Source organism: Natrix helvetica, assembly GCF_964273705.1.
Source record: "Natrix helvetica genome assembly, chromosome: 5".
Classification (NCBI taxonomy): domain Eukaryota; kingdom Metazoa; phylum Chordata; class Lepidosauria; order Squamata; family Natricidae; genus Natrix; species Natrix helvetica.
In genome coordinates this window covers 99542856-99558202 of record NC_138551.1, presented here as the reverse complement: position 1 = coordinate 99558202, position 15347 = coordinate 99542856, and positions in this window count along the sequence as shown.

Sequence of the window (15347 nt, the reverse complement as noted above, 5' to 3'; positions counted from 1 at the left end):
CCTTGGTTAAATACAAATTGGGATTCTGCCAGCACGAAAATAAGGGCTAGAGGTTTCATGATAGCAGTGTTCCCTCCCAATATCTCAGGGGCTGCCACAAAGAAAAGGGTCAATCTATTCTCCAAAGCACCTGCAAACAGGATAGGAAGCAATGGATGGAAACTAACAAAGGACAGAGGCAACCTGGAACGAAGGAGAAATTTCCTAACAGTGAGAACAATTAACCAGTGGAACAACTTGCCTTCAGAAAATGTGGGTGCTCCAACATTGGATTTTTTAAGAAGAGATTGGACAACCATTTGTCTCAAATTGTATAGGATCTCCTGCCTGAGCAGGGGGTTGGACTAGAAGACCTCCAAGGTCCCTTCCAACTCTGTTATTCTGTTGCCATGTTTTATATTTCAGGGATAACTTTCCTAAATATATCTGGAATACTATTTTGGAATGAGATAGAAAATCCAAAGTGGTCACTAAATATCCTGGAAGGAAGATTGGCAGTCAGACAAATTGGCCATCAACATAGAGATAAGCAACATCTACATACCATTCAAAAGAGACAATTCAAAAGCCAAAAAGGAAACAAAGCAATCAACACCCAGATGAGCAGAGATTGACCCCAAGTTTAACATTAGACCAACAATCAAGCAATATCCTAATCAAGAAACAAGCAATATCCTAATCAATGAACTTAGACAAACAAGCTGAAGAGTAAACAATAACGTAATCCAGACCACCCCTACCAACACTGACAGGACAAGTCCCACTCCCTTCTAGCACTGATGATGTTATCTAGTTGGGTAATAAAACATCTGCAAGAAAATAATCAAACCCAGAGAGCACCAAGGACCCCACAGATAGGTTGTAGCCAAAGGACTAGAATTCAAAAACTTGCAAAATTAATTCTTAAAACATTGTCACAGCATTTTTTTTATTTAGAAATCCCATTAAATTCCATCAGGTTTGTTCCATAAGCTTATTACAGAGTTCAGTTTTAAAGTAGGAAAGAAAGCCTTTACTGAAGTTTTTTATGACTCTTTTCTTGTTTGTAACTTCCATAAAATGTCAAAACCAGAAAGCAAATTAGTACATTCTTTGCTTCACGTTTTCAAATGGCTCCCATCCCATAAGATACATGTTAAGCCTAGGTTGTTATAGTGTAGAATCAGAAATTAAATTAAAATGTCTCATATTTTAAGAGAATCAAATTAATATCTGTGTTGAAGTGATAAAGCTGCAGGCTTTCCATTGCCAAAAAGAGAAATAATTAAAGAGACTTTTTTTTTCTCTTAGAAGAAAAAGAGTATGACGTTTGGGAAAAAGAACAAGGACCACCTACATTCTGCAAAGAAAATCCACGTGCATCAGAGGTGGCATTCAGCCATTTCTGACTGGTTCTGACTAATTAGTAGAAAAAAAGTTGAGTAGTCTGGAGAACCATCAAACAACATCTCTGGCTGGCTCCGCCCCCATCTATTTGCTGCTTCCTGAGTCCCAACTGATCAGCCTCCCAGCTGACCGGCTAGGTCTTCTTCTGTTGCTCTGCACAGGAGAACAGAGCTGGAAAGCAGGTTAATGGGGTGGGAAGGGAATGGGGATTTTACAGTATCCTTGCCCTGGAGTGGAGTGGGGAGGAAGTGGGAATGAAATGGGGATTTTACAGTATCCTTCCCCTGGAATGGGGTGGAAATGAGGATTTTACAGTATCCTTTCCCCGGAGAGGGAGGAAATGGGGATTTTACAGTTTCCTTCCCCTGGAGTGGGGAGGAAATGGAATTTTTAAATATCCTTCCCCAGAGTGGGGAGGAAATGGAGATTTTACAGTATTCTCCCCCCAGAGTGGGGTGGAAATGGAGATTTTACAGTATTCTCCCCCCAGAATGGGGAGGAAATGGAGATTTTACAGTACCCTTCCCCTGGAGTGGGAAGGAAATGGAGATTTTACAGTATCCTTCCTCTGGAGTGGGGTGGAAATGGAGATTTTTACAGTATCCTTCCCCCGGAGTGGGGAGGAAATGGGGATTTTACAGTATCCTTTCCCCAGAGTGGGGAGGAAATGGAGATTTTGCAGTATCCTTTCCCTGCTACGCCCACCAAGTCACACCACACCCACAGAACTGGTAGTAATTTTTTTTAAACCCCACCATTGATTTAAGGCAGCCATTTTTCTGCAAAAAGGAGATTATAGAATTATAGAAGGCACTTAGGGGTTATCTAAGAAAGCTGACAGAGCTGATACTTGCATTTTACTGCTGTTTTGGTAACAGACAGAAAGCTAATTTCAGAAGAGCACAATTGATTACTTAGAACTTGCTTTTCCAACCAAGAATTATGATCCTGGGGCTGTTTTCTCCAAAGCAAACAACCGTATGTTATTTCAGCTGACAACATCAATCTGCCCTATAGTAGTAAAGTAAGATTGCATTACTATGGATCATAACTTGATAAATACTTTTGTTGAAAGAAATGTCCTTCTGGGTTTGGCTCCAAGTGGGGAAAAAGATACTGGAGACATGGAGGCTGCTTGGAAAGATGGATTTAATGGTGGACAGGACCACATGGCTTGAGTCCTGAACAGAAAAGGTGATCACATGCTTCAATGTTGGGGAGAAGAAGAGAAGGGTGGAAGAGAAGCTGAGTCCCTGGTTTTATACCTTCTCTGGCCTTTGATCTTGAGCTTGTGTTCTGATTGGTTGTCAGACTCCCATGGGGCCATGCAGGGGCAACTCTCTAGGCTGTGTTTTGAATCCAGGTTTGGTTGAGTTCTCAGATGCCATGTGGTGAGTTGGGTAAAGGTCCAATATTACCATGCCTTAATCCCAGCCCCCTGGAGGTGAAGGGGAGAACTCTTTTATTATGTAAAGGGACTGGCTTAGCCACCTTAATGGCCATTGACAAAGTGGATGGAGGCAGGAAGCTACAGGGAGTTATTCTCTCTTTATAAAACATGTTTCTTCCTTTTTACCTCCAGAGAAATATTCTGCCTTTTCAATATTTCCTAGGATATTTCATTTTTCTGGGAGAGGGCTGGGAGATAACTTCCTACAATCCCTCCTTTTTTTTTTTCAAAACATGTGAGTGGGACGCACATGTTCTTGACAAAAGAATAAAATTGGTCAGATCAGGGAGACTTAATTTTTCTGATGGAAAGGCATTGAGAGAGACAGCAGAAGGATCCCTTCAGTGGCTCCCAGAGAGCTTTCAACCATGAAGGTCTAGCAAACAGGGCACAATTTCTGGAAAGAAATTTACAGTATCCAATTTTCCATGCCAATTAATATCAGATATCACTTATTGTGAGCTTCCAGACAGGTTTCAAGCAAGCAGAAGTCCCAAAATTCTTCACAGCCATGCTTTTCCTTTAAGTTACAGGCTACCCATTTCAAAGGGATGGTTCTTGAACCTGCCCTAGCTCTTATTTTAGTGAGGCCAAATTTAGTTTAGCTAGTGTGCAATCCAGGCTATTTAGTATTTTTAAAATTACACACAATGAGCCCGGGAACTCCTACACATGAGACCACCAGTGCAACATATCCTGCTTTACTGGGCAACGGGGCAGCATCATTTTTGTATCAGTCGGGGTTCAGGTTTTGAAGATTCTTTCTGCTACTCTTCAAGTGGGGGAATTGCCTGAGGGGAATTGACCCTCCCCCATGGGATTAAAAGGGAGATATCACTGCTTAGGCTTTTGTGCCAGGGCAAAAATCAACCTAGGAGAAGCTTTGTGTGGAGATAAATCAAGGAGATAGTTTCAGTCTAATTCTGAATAGGTTTTCTCTGTGTGTGTGTGTGTGTGTGTGCATGCGTGCGTGCGTGTGTGCATGTGCATGCATGTGTGCATGCAGCTGCTTCTACAATACAGAAAATACAGACATTTTGGACAAAATTTCCCTCCCACTAGACAGAAATCTAAGGTGTTCAGAACTTGCTGTGCTAGCCATTCTCAAATACAATTCTTACATGAATACATTAAACTGATTGCAATATAAATGAGACAAGAAAGAAAACCTTACAATGAATTTCTCTGAAGGAAGCAAAGAAAGAAAACCTTACAATCAATTTTCACCCTCCCCCATAGTCTTTACAGCTGTCTTCTGGGGATAGAAGAGAGTCTTTAGGTTTTTATTTCTCCATCTCAGGGTCCATTCTTTCATATTTGCTGGATGGCATTAGGCTTGGCTTGCTGGTAAGAGTGGTCAGTCAGGCTTGGTAGAGTCTGCCCCAGGCTTGGCTAAGTTTTTTCTTCATGTCAGGTTTTATCAGGATGCAATCACCAGCAGCCAATTCGAGAGTTATGGTTTGAGCTAGCAGTCCTTTGTTTCTGAGGTTAAAAAAAAAAGAGGAGAGGCCAAGTATATAGTTCTTTACAGACATATCTTTAGTCTCATGTTGTGGAATTTCACCCATTCTGTCCAAGTGTGGAAATCCAAACATTATTTCAGATGTAAATTTCACAGAACATGACATTCCCATTGCCTCTATGATTAAAACACTTTTGCAGTAAAATGTGTAAATTTCCAAAAGGGACAACAACTTGTGTTGCAAACAAACAAACAAAATATCATAGAGTAGAGCACCTTGATTCATAAGCATTTAAAAATGCACTCAGGCATAAAAGAGGGATGGAAGAAGAACAGCTTCAAAAAATTGCAATAAAAAGAGGTACTTTGAGTCACACTCCAAAATATCAGATTCCATTCCATTGGAAGCAAATTCTCATTAAATATGTTAAAACATTTACAAATGTAAGCAAAATATCTCAAAATCATTTCTTTTTATGGGTTTAATTAAGCATTTTAAACTTCAAAAATTTCCAGAAGAAAAAATCAAAATTGTATTCAGAGCAGAAAAGGAAATGTAACCGCATAACTTTTATATGCAGATGAAAAGATCACAACAGTGAAACGTAAAGGTGCAGGAGCAGGTTACCCATTTACTCCAAATTTCCCAGAAGAGAGAGGAAAAAAAAGTAGTTAAAGTGAGCAGAAAAACTTCAGTCCCCTTTAATGACTCAGAAGGAAGGAGGGAAAGAAGGAGGTGGGATGCACAGAGGCATTCACAGGTATCACTGGGGTCATTTCATACACACACTCATGGTAAAAATGAGCAGACACTCACACTCCCCCCTTTCCTGCTTCCCTCCAAAGAATGACCCAGAAGGAAGAGGGGGGGGAATTCATGCAGGCAATCACAGGTCTCTGGATCCCTTCACTTATCACTCCCGGGGCATTTGGGGACACATACTCACATTCATATTGCAATCAGACCTTCATGCTTGCACATGCCAACCAATCATAATAAGTATTTCAGGAAGCTTTTTTCACAAGCCACCAAACTTCGTTTTCTTTTATTAGAGGATATCACCCTCCCTTCAGGTGTGGAAATGATAACACACATGCATACACACACATACCATTAAACAACCTTGCAACTTACTGTTTCTTTATATGAAAGGGAATCAAATTACATTCATACCAACTTTTACCATCAACATACTCACATTTGCACTGCAATCAGACTGCTTGTGTAAATTAATTTCACATACAAAAATCCCATTTCATTCTTTCTTCATGCAAAACAGTTATTATAATTATTTCAGGGAGCTGTACATAAGCCAATGAGCTCTATTTTCTATTATTAAAGGATCTCAACTTCCCTCCATGTCTGGAAATGATTACAAACACACACATACATGCACAAATACCATGGAACAACACTTTCAGGCCTGGGGGAGGTGCTGTCCCTTTAAATCTTCAATTTTCTTTCCTTGGGAAACATGTGGCTCATTCTCCAAGAATGGGAAAACTCAGAGAGCAGTTTAAATCCTAACTACACTCCCTTTCCCCATAACTTCAAGCCCAAGTTGAGAAGCTTACCTATTTTGCCAGCTGGTCAAACATATCACAATCAATTCAATGCCATTCAATTCTACATGTTATTAGTATAGATGCACACCTAAGAATTTTTAACAACATTACATCAAATTAATCAAATCCAGTTACCTAGGTCTTCCCATTCAGACAGGCTTTACCTTATTACCTGCTAAATGTCTTACTTTTGCTCGGAGTTACACCCATTGTTCTACCTCCTTAAGCACTAGATTGTTAATACTGTCTCTGCCCTGGGGTGTTCCGTGTCCTCTTCCTAATTTTGACTTGCCAGCGGTCACTGGCTAATTTTTAAAGATCCAAACTCTTCTATCTTGATCTCCCAGCAAGCACTGGCATATTTTTAAAGCTCAAGATGTATAGAGTGATTTGTTCACACATTGTTTGCATTCAGCCAGGGTTCTAGGTTGGATCTCCCAGCAGGTGCTGGCTGAATTTTAAAGATCTGAACTCTTAGATCTTAGATCTGATCTCCCAGCAATCACTGGCATATTTTTAAAGACCAAGATGTATGGAGACTTTCATTAACACATTGTTTGCATCTGGGTGGGGCTCTTGAGCTTTACTTTTCTTTTTGTTCTTAAAATTTTTATTGGTTTTAAAAAGTTTTACAAAGGAAAAAGGGTAAAAGGTTATGGAACATTTTGACAGCTACATCGTGCGGGGGGAAGCCCCCCCGGCTCTCGCAACTTTTACAAAAAGGAAAGATAGAAAACTATGAACATTTACATAGATACTAGCAGTTTTAAGTTTAACACCAAATCATCAGTATGTTTCAATCATTTTACTTTTGTCACTTCCTTAAAAATACATTGTAACAGCATTTGGAATAGTGTTTCAATTCACTTTTGTGATCTGAGTTTTCTTGTTGTCTCCTTCCCCCCCCCCGTCCACTGGCAGAGCCTCAGCCCCTCCCTGCTTTGTATCTTGTGTAGGATCCCCCACATCACCTAATAGAGCAGTATGTTTTTTCATGAAAGCCTCTGCTTCCACAACTGTGTTCATTCTAATTCTACTGCCCTCCCAAAAAATCAACATGCCTTCTGGTAACAGCCACCTGAACCAGATCCCATTATTATATATATTTTTTTTTTTTGCTAAGAAGGTATATTTCCTTCTCTTATCTCTTACTTTCTTTGGGATCTGCTTAAGAATGGCTATTTCTTTATCCTTATATTTTAATGGTCCTCCCCTTTGAGCTCCTAGAACCTCATCTCTTGTGGTTTTTCTAAGAAATTTAACATGAACTTCCCTTGGGACATTATGTGTTCTTGCCTAGGCTGAGTTAATCCTATAAATCAAGCCAATATCCCACCCAAGCTGTTGTTTATCTCTGTTAATATATTCTGCTAACATTGTGGTCATAATCTCTTTAAGATCTTCGTTCTCAACTTCTGGTAGATTTTGAAACCTAAGAAAAAAAGACATCCTTTCCAATTCCGTTTTTATCATATGATTCGCAAATTCTATATTCCCCCTTTGGATTGCCTCCAGGCCGCTCCTCATCCCAACCGCACCCTCCTCCAGTACACCTATCCGCTGCTCGTTCTGTGTAGTTTTTTGTTGTGTCTCTCTGAGCTGATCATTTAAGTCCTGCAACTGTTTTTTCATTTCATCCTGTCCCTTTAAGAGGGCCTGAAGCATCTGCTTAATAGAGAAATCCTTTGAACTCTCTTCAGGGGCTTTAGGTTGTAGAAAAGATCCCAACTGTGACTGGTGGGCAATGGGGCTGGACATAGAAGATGTTGGGGCCGATGAGGCCTTTCCAGGTAATAATTTTTTTGGACCCATCATGAAGCTCGGAGATAGTTATTGTTCTATACAGGGAATGGTGTCCGTAGGAAAGCACAGCCGGTAGAGGCCACCAAACAGGCAAGTCCAAAGGAGAATAAGTTGTTTAATTCAAGACCAAAGCAGATGGGTGGATCAAAACATTCCAAATCCAGGGAAAAAGTTTGTTTGAAGAGGCTCCTGGAGATCTCTGGGGTGGAAATTAAATCAAGGCAAACAAAGTCTTTCAACGGAGGAGTCTCATGCTCACAGACAAAGAAGAAAGAGGAAGTGAGCCATCTTGGCTCAGCCAGCACCGGTGGTCAGGAAACAGCAAAATTAGAATTCCCATAGATAGCTTAGAGAAGAATCAGTTCAACCATCCTTTCTCTCACAGTTGTAGTCAAAAGAGAAAAAAAAGAAAAAAAGGGTTTTCTTTTCCTTTTTTCCCCATTAAGGGAAGTGAAAGTATTTTAAACTTTTTTGAACTTTCTTTCTCTCCCTTGCAAGGGAGAGATTTTCCAAGTGCCGCTTTTCCGAGGGGGGTGGAAATTCCCTCCCCCCCCTCCACTTTTAACTCCTTCACTGGTTGAAACAAAGTCCAGGAAAAAACTGCAAGACAGTCAATAAGGTTTTAAACTGTATAAGACCCAGGGAAAGCCCCTACCTCACCGCGCTTCAGCTGCTGCATTCAAATTAGTCATTTCCTTCCTGGCTGCGCTCAGCGAAGCGTGCGTTGGCATTCCACGTGCTCCCTGCGCTCCACGGCTCCTGGGCCAAAGCTGGAGACTTCCCCACGGCCGCCGCCGTTCCAGGGGGTCCCAGCAAGCCGCCCCTATGGCAGGGCGCCACTCCAAGGCACCCTGTGCTCCCCTAGAATCCAGGGGAGCCCACCGAGGCAGCGAGAAGGCAGACACACTTTTCTTTTTAAAGACAACTATTACTGCTGCAACAGTTTTTTAACATATCCCTGTGGACTCCTCAGTCACTTTGGGAAGCTTTTTCCCTTTTTAAAAAAAAAATGAGACAAATTTTAGAAGAGGGTCTGGGAGTTAGCCCACACGCTTTCTGAATGTCTGGGCAACAAAGGAGATTGGAGAAGAAACTCAGGTAGAGCTTCTCTTCAGTTCATCTGATGGTGGCCAGAAATCAGCAAATTTGTTGACAAAATCTAAATCAAAACTGCCTTCTGGAGGCCAGGTTTCTACTTTAGGACCAATAGAGTAGGTTGGCCAGATAGATGTGCAGATGGTTTCTTTGCTCAGGTCGAAGGTAAACCTCTAGTAGGAATTTCCTTCGTCTCATACATGGACATACAAGGCAACACTCTCTTCCTCCCCCCAAAAAGAAAAAAAAATCTATACTCACCTTGAAGAGTACAATCTTCCAGGGCTGAAAGACATGAGAACAAGGTCCCCTCCCCCACAGAAAAGGCTTTGTTGGAGGATTAGAGGTAAAGGGGGGGTAGATAACTTGCAGTAAGAGTTTGAAAAATAAAACCATCAGTTACTAAACAGATAAACTGGTAACATTATGAGGATATCACAGATGAGAAATGTGGTCTGGATTCACATGCTTCAGGAAGAGATGAACAGGTAAAATCATTTAAACACTATAACTGCAAGGATGGAACTTTTCTTGTAAATGAACTTAAAACATTTCCTGGGTTGTTACTTTAAGGTATAGGGAAGGAAGGAAGAAAGAATGCTTCTCTTCACTCTGTTCTTGTTGGCCAAACAAACACAAAGTAAAGACTCCCCTCCCCCTTCACTCAGTTTTCTGGGCCTGGCAAACTGAGCAAAGGCAATTTCTGCCAGTTTACTCTTTTCTTTCATTGAACAATTTAAAATTCTTGTCTTTTTGGATTGGAGACATCTTAGTTACAATTACCTTGAGGGTGCACAAAGACCTAGACACATATATACACAAGGACAAGGAGAAAATAAGAGGAGGAAAAAAAGAGAACTTTCAGGTTTACACATCCTAGTCATTCCCAGCACAAATCTGTTAAATTAGGGAAGGCACAAATCTTAACAGACAAACCACGTGGTTGCATAGAAGACAGAGAAAGAGACAAACTGACAAGAGAAAAAAAGAAACCCCAACATTTTTCCTTTTCTTTTAAGTACCTCTATGAAGCCAAATTAGTTTTCATGTCAGCGTTCCAAATATCATGCAGAATTAAATCATTGTCCAAGGCAAAGTGATCCTTAAAACTCCAATTTAATAAGACAGGCATGTTGGCATTATGCTGTTGAATTTCAACTCTAACGTACATCCGGTGAATTCACCCAGTTAAAAGTTCATCATCTATCCCCACACCCCATAATTCATCACATGGTCCAATCTTCATCTTCCACGCTGGCATGTACACCCCTCTTCTTCCGGCCAGGTGTCGAGGTGCGGAGACAAAAGACGACCTTGAGCTTCTAAGAAATCCATAACAATACATTCCACAATCCTACTCCTTTCTATTCCCCCCTCCCAACTACTATACCAATGAAACAGCATAATATATATATGGTTTAAATATGTGGCAGGCCAAAGATCCTAAAAGGAACAGAATTACAGGCCTGACAGGCGGCCTCTCCTCAAGAGAAAACGTTTCCTGAAAAGAGAATAACATAAATGTTAACCTATCAAAATTTAACCACCTCTTCCTCCCCCAGGGGGATCCTTTGGCTTATCAGGGAACTTCTCATGGAATTGCTTCACTAATTTATCTGCTTTCAGATCCCAACTTTTCACCCACGTAGCTTCTGACAAAGGGTATCCCTTCCAATGCACTAAATATTGTAAGCGACCCCTATACAGCCTGGAATCTAATATTTTTTTCACTTCATAATGTGTTTCCCCTTCTACCACTACGGGAGGAGGTGGAGTTTGGGTGGATGGTCTCGTGCTAGACTCCCTTACCGGCTTCAATAAGCTACAATGGAATACCGGGTAAATTTTCCCTAAGAGTCTGGGTAGGCTGAGTCGAACTGTAACTGGGTTAATTATCTTTTCTATTGGGAAAGGACCTAGAAATTTTGGACCTAATTTCTTACTAGGCATCTTTAATCTTATGTATTTAGTAGACAAAAAAACTTTGTCCCCCACTCGAAAGGGGGGTTGTAGGGAACGATGTTTATCAGCTTGCTTCTTGTAGGCTTCTGCCGCATCTGTTAGCGCCTTTTTGGTATTCTCCCATCCCTTCTTTAGTGCCTCCAGCCATTCATTCAGGGACATGGATGAGGGAGGTTCCTTAGGTAGTTCAGGCATGGGAACGAATTCCATGCCACTGGTAATCTGGAAAGGAGTTAATCCTGTACTGCTCTGAACCGCATTATTATATGCTACTTCAGCGAAAGGTAGCAAGTCCGACCAATTGTCTTGCTGATAGTCCACATAACACCGGATGTACTGTTCCACCATCGCATTGGCCCTCTCTGCTGCCCCATTTGTGCTGGGATGAAATGCTGAGCTGAGTCCCTGCGTGGACCCGATCGATTTTAGGAATTCTCTCCAGAACTTGGCGGTGAATTGAACTCCGCGATCTGAAATGATCCTTTTTGGAACTCCATGTAGGCGATAAATGTGTTTCACAAACATTTTCACTAATTTCTTTGCGGATGGTAGGCTTGAACAAATGATAAAGTGTGCTTGCTTGGAAAACAATTCAATAACTGTCCAGATTAATTTATTACCACTGCTATCTGGAAGTTCGACAATGAAGTCCATTGCTATCTCTTCCCATGGTCGGCTAGGGTTGGCCACTTGTTGTAGTAGTCCAGGGGGCTTTCCCGGACGGGTTTTCATTGTTGCACAAGTAGCACAGCTTTTTACATAATCTTCCACCTCCGACCTCATCTTTGGCCACCAAAATTGACGTCTAGCGAGGTGGAGAGTTTTCAGGAATCCGAAATGACCTCCTAGTTTCGCATCATGACTCCGCTGTAGCACTTGCAATCTCATCTCTGCAGGGACGTACAGTTTGGATCCCTTCCAGGCTACGCCATCATTAATCGTTAGGATGTCCTTGTTGTTGTTGAACCATGGGTCTGTCTGGAGGGCTGCTTTCAGTTCGGTTCTCAGTTTATCTTGGCTTCGACTGGTGACTTGAGCTGCCTTTTGGTGAGAAGGAGGTATGATGGAGTGGAAAATTTCTTCCTTCTTACTGTCAAACTGGGGTTTTCTCGACAGTGCATCTGCTAACAAGTTCTTCCCTGCGGGGATGTGTTTAATTTCAAATTTGAACCTTTGGAAATATTGGGCCCAACGGACCTGTTTGGGGGATAACTTTCGATGGGCAAGGAGAGTTTCGAGGTTTTTATGATCAGTCCACACCTCGAACGGTATATCCCCCCCTTCCAGGAGATGTCTCCAGGTGAGCATGCTCCACCTGATCGCGAATGCCTCCTTCTCCCAAATGGGCCACCTTCTTTCCGTAGTGGTGAGTTTCTTGGAGATGTAAGCGCATGGTAAGAGGTGGCCTTCTTTATTCTTTTGTAGTAGCACCGTGGCTATCGCGACATCACTGGCATCCGTTTGGATTATGAAAGGTCGCTCTGGATCGGGGTGTTGCAATATGGGTTCTTGGGCAAAGAGCCGTTTTAATTTCTCAAAAGCCTTTTGACAGTCGATTGTCCATTTTAATGGTTGGTTTGCTTTAGGTTTAGTAGGGGAAGGCCCCGTTCTTAATAGGTCAGTCAATGGTAGGGCAATTTCAGCAAAGGTTGGAATAAACTGCCTATAAAAGTTTGCAAATCCAAGGAAGCTTTGTAATTGTTTGCGAGTGCTTGGAGGTTTCCAATCTAACACCGCTTTCACTTTTTCTGGGTCCATTTCTACTCCTTCATTGGAGATACGATATCCCAGATAATCCAGTGAGGTCTTGTGGAATTCACACTTTGACAATTTTGCATAAAGTTTGGCAGCTAGAAGTTTTTTCAGGACTTGCCGTACCAGTTTCACATGTTCTTCCATGGTCTCAGAGAAGATCAAGATGTCATCTAAATAAACGAGTACTCCGTGGTACAGGTGGTCGTGTAGCACTTCATTTATGTACTGCATGAATACTGCGGGTGCTCCTTGTAGTCCGAAAGGCATGACTTTATATTGGAAGCTGCCTAAGGGAGTATTAAAAGCGATCTTCCACTCATCCCCTTTCCGGATTCGTATACGGTAATACGCCTCTCTCAAGTCCAGCTTGGTGAAGATCTTGCCCTTAGCCAAGTGGTTCAACATATCTTTCATGAGAGGGAGGGGATAGGTATTCTTTTCGCATACCGCATTCAAAGCTCGTAAGTCCACACAGAGGCGACCCCCCCCCCCATCTTTCTTTTCCCTGAAGAGCACTGGGGCCACTACTTTTGATTTTGCTGGTTCAATAAACCCTCTTTTCAAATTGGTGTCGATGTACTTCCTCAATTCTATCATCTCTTTAGGCGTCATAGAGTACATTTTGGGCTTTGGTAAGGTTACCCCAGGTTTGAACTCTATGGCACAATCTGTGGCGCGGTGAGGTGGAAGGTAGTTTCCGTCTTCCTCACTGAACACCTCCGCCAGATCCCAATAGATCTTTGGGACTCGTTGGATTCCCGGAGGTTTAGTGTCTGCTGCGGTTGCTGCAGGTTCTGGATGGGTTGGGCTGTTAGGTTCCAATGTTCCTGGGTGGCCTTTTGGTTCCACCGGTGGTAACGGCCCAAGTCCAATAGTCACCTTTCTAACGCCATCCTCCCACTTTATAGTCGGTTCCCACTTGTCCAACCATGCAAGCCCTAGGATAATCGACTCCTGCATTCCAGGGGCCACGATGAATCTGAGGAACTCATAGTGGCGGCCTATCACCAGCTTTACTAACTCAGTGATCTTTGTAGCCGGAGCTCCCCCAATTAGGGTTCCATTCACTTGCTCAAACGGAATGGGTTGTTTTAGGGGTCTGGTGCGTATACCTAGTTGCTCCACTATTGACATGCTGATTAAGCATCGGGTGCAGCCGGTATCTATAATCACCCCAACTTCCCCTTCTACCCCCGTTTTCGGTATTTGGACTTTGGCTTTTATTTGGAAGGGGCGGATAGGTGCGCTCACCATTGGGTCGTCTTCTGGGTTTCCTTCCTCTTCCTCCTCTGAGGTGGCCAGGGCGATTTCAGTGGCTCCGCTCTCTTCCCCTGCTGGCTGTTGTGCCAGACGACTTTTTTCTGGTGGTTTTTTGGGGGTTTTCTTGATTGTGCTGGCAGGTGGTTGGTGTGGTTGTGGAACTGGGGCTGGAGCCCAGCATGTAGATGCCCGGTGGCCAAGCTGACCACAACGGTAGCACTTTATTTTGGGGCCCCAGGAACGAGGGCTTGGCGGGGGCTTTTCAGTTTGCTGCCTCTGTGTTCGGTGGGCTAACGTTTTTTTTTTCAGGGGTTTTGGTACCCGGCTTTGGATAGGTGTTAATCTCATGGTCCAGTATGATTGCAGTGGTGTACCATTCTTGGATACGATCTGGGGTCCCCCTTACGGCACAAGCTTGTTTCAGTTTGGGATCTAAGGCCTTTTTGAACGTATAGAACAATAGTCTCTCTGGCCAGTATCGTAGTCTTCCAGCTATTCTCCGGAATTCCCAAACTAATTCTTTGACCGGCCGACCCCCCTGTCGTAATTCCTGGATCTGGTCTTCAGCATCTACCTGTTGGGCCACATCGTAAAATCGGGCCCGCATCAGTTGGATGAATCCCGTTATGTCATCTAATTCAGGAGCTGCTTCTTCATGGAGTTCCGCTATCCATTGTGCTGCCTCTCCTTCATTCATCCCCTCTGCTATTTCTTGGATCAGTTCTCGATCCGTCAGGTATTGTGGGCCTACTTGGTCAACGTACGCCAATACTCGATTCATAAAGTAAGCTAGTTTGTGTCGGATGCCATCATAGGTTGCACGGAACCTTGGGGGTGTGGGAGGAGGAGGGGGTGCTGGTGGTTGAACCGGAGCAACCTGTCGGCCTGCTGCTTGGGGTGGTAAGCTTCTTTGTGGGGCCACACCCATCGGTTGGGCAAAAGCCTGCTGAGGCATTGGTGGGGGGCTGGACCCTGTGGTGGTCCCAGTCCCTGGCTCTGCCTCTGGGCAGCTATTTGGGGTGGCGCCATTAGTTGGGAAGGGGCAGGCGTCCACTGGCATTGAGCCCATCCATGACCCGGGAAGAAAGACCAACCTGGATTGGCTTGATTGATGGGTCCAGAGCCATCACTTTGCAGAGGGGGGGAGGTGAAAGTGTTCCAGGCCCCTTTCGGCTGGTTAAGTTTTACTTCCCAACTTTTTTTCACTCCAGGAGGGGGGTGTGCTGATTCGCTGGTGGCTGTGTGGAAATAACCAAGGTCTCCACTCCACTGTGCAGCAGTTTCTCTGCTGGGGAAGGATAATGTGGGCTTTGCTAGGCTCCACCTGGGTGGTTCTGGGGGCCCCAGGGGTTTTTGTTCACTCACATTTAGGCATCGGAATTGGTCCTGAAGGCCCATCAAAGACTGGCTGCGTGAGAGCGACTGAGATCTCCATTCATTTGCTCTTCTCCCCATGCTCCAGCCGTCTGTCAGAGTTCCCTTGGGGGGCCCCCCTCCTTCCAGCAGGCATTCCTGAGAAGCAATAAATCCCGAAGCTTCCTCTCGCAGGTCTAACTCCGTCTGTGAGGAAAATCTTGGTTTCGGTTCCTTTTCCCTCGCCTCTGCCTG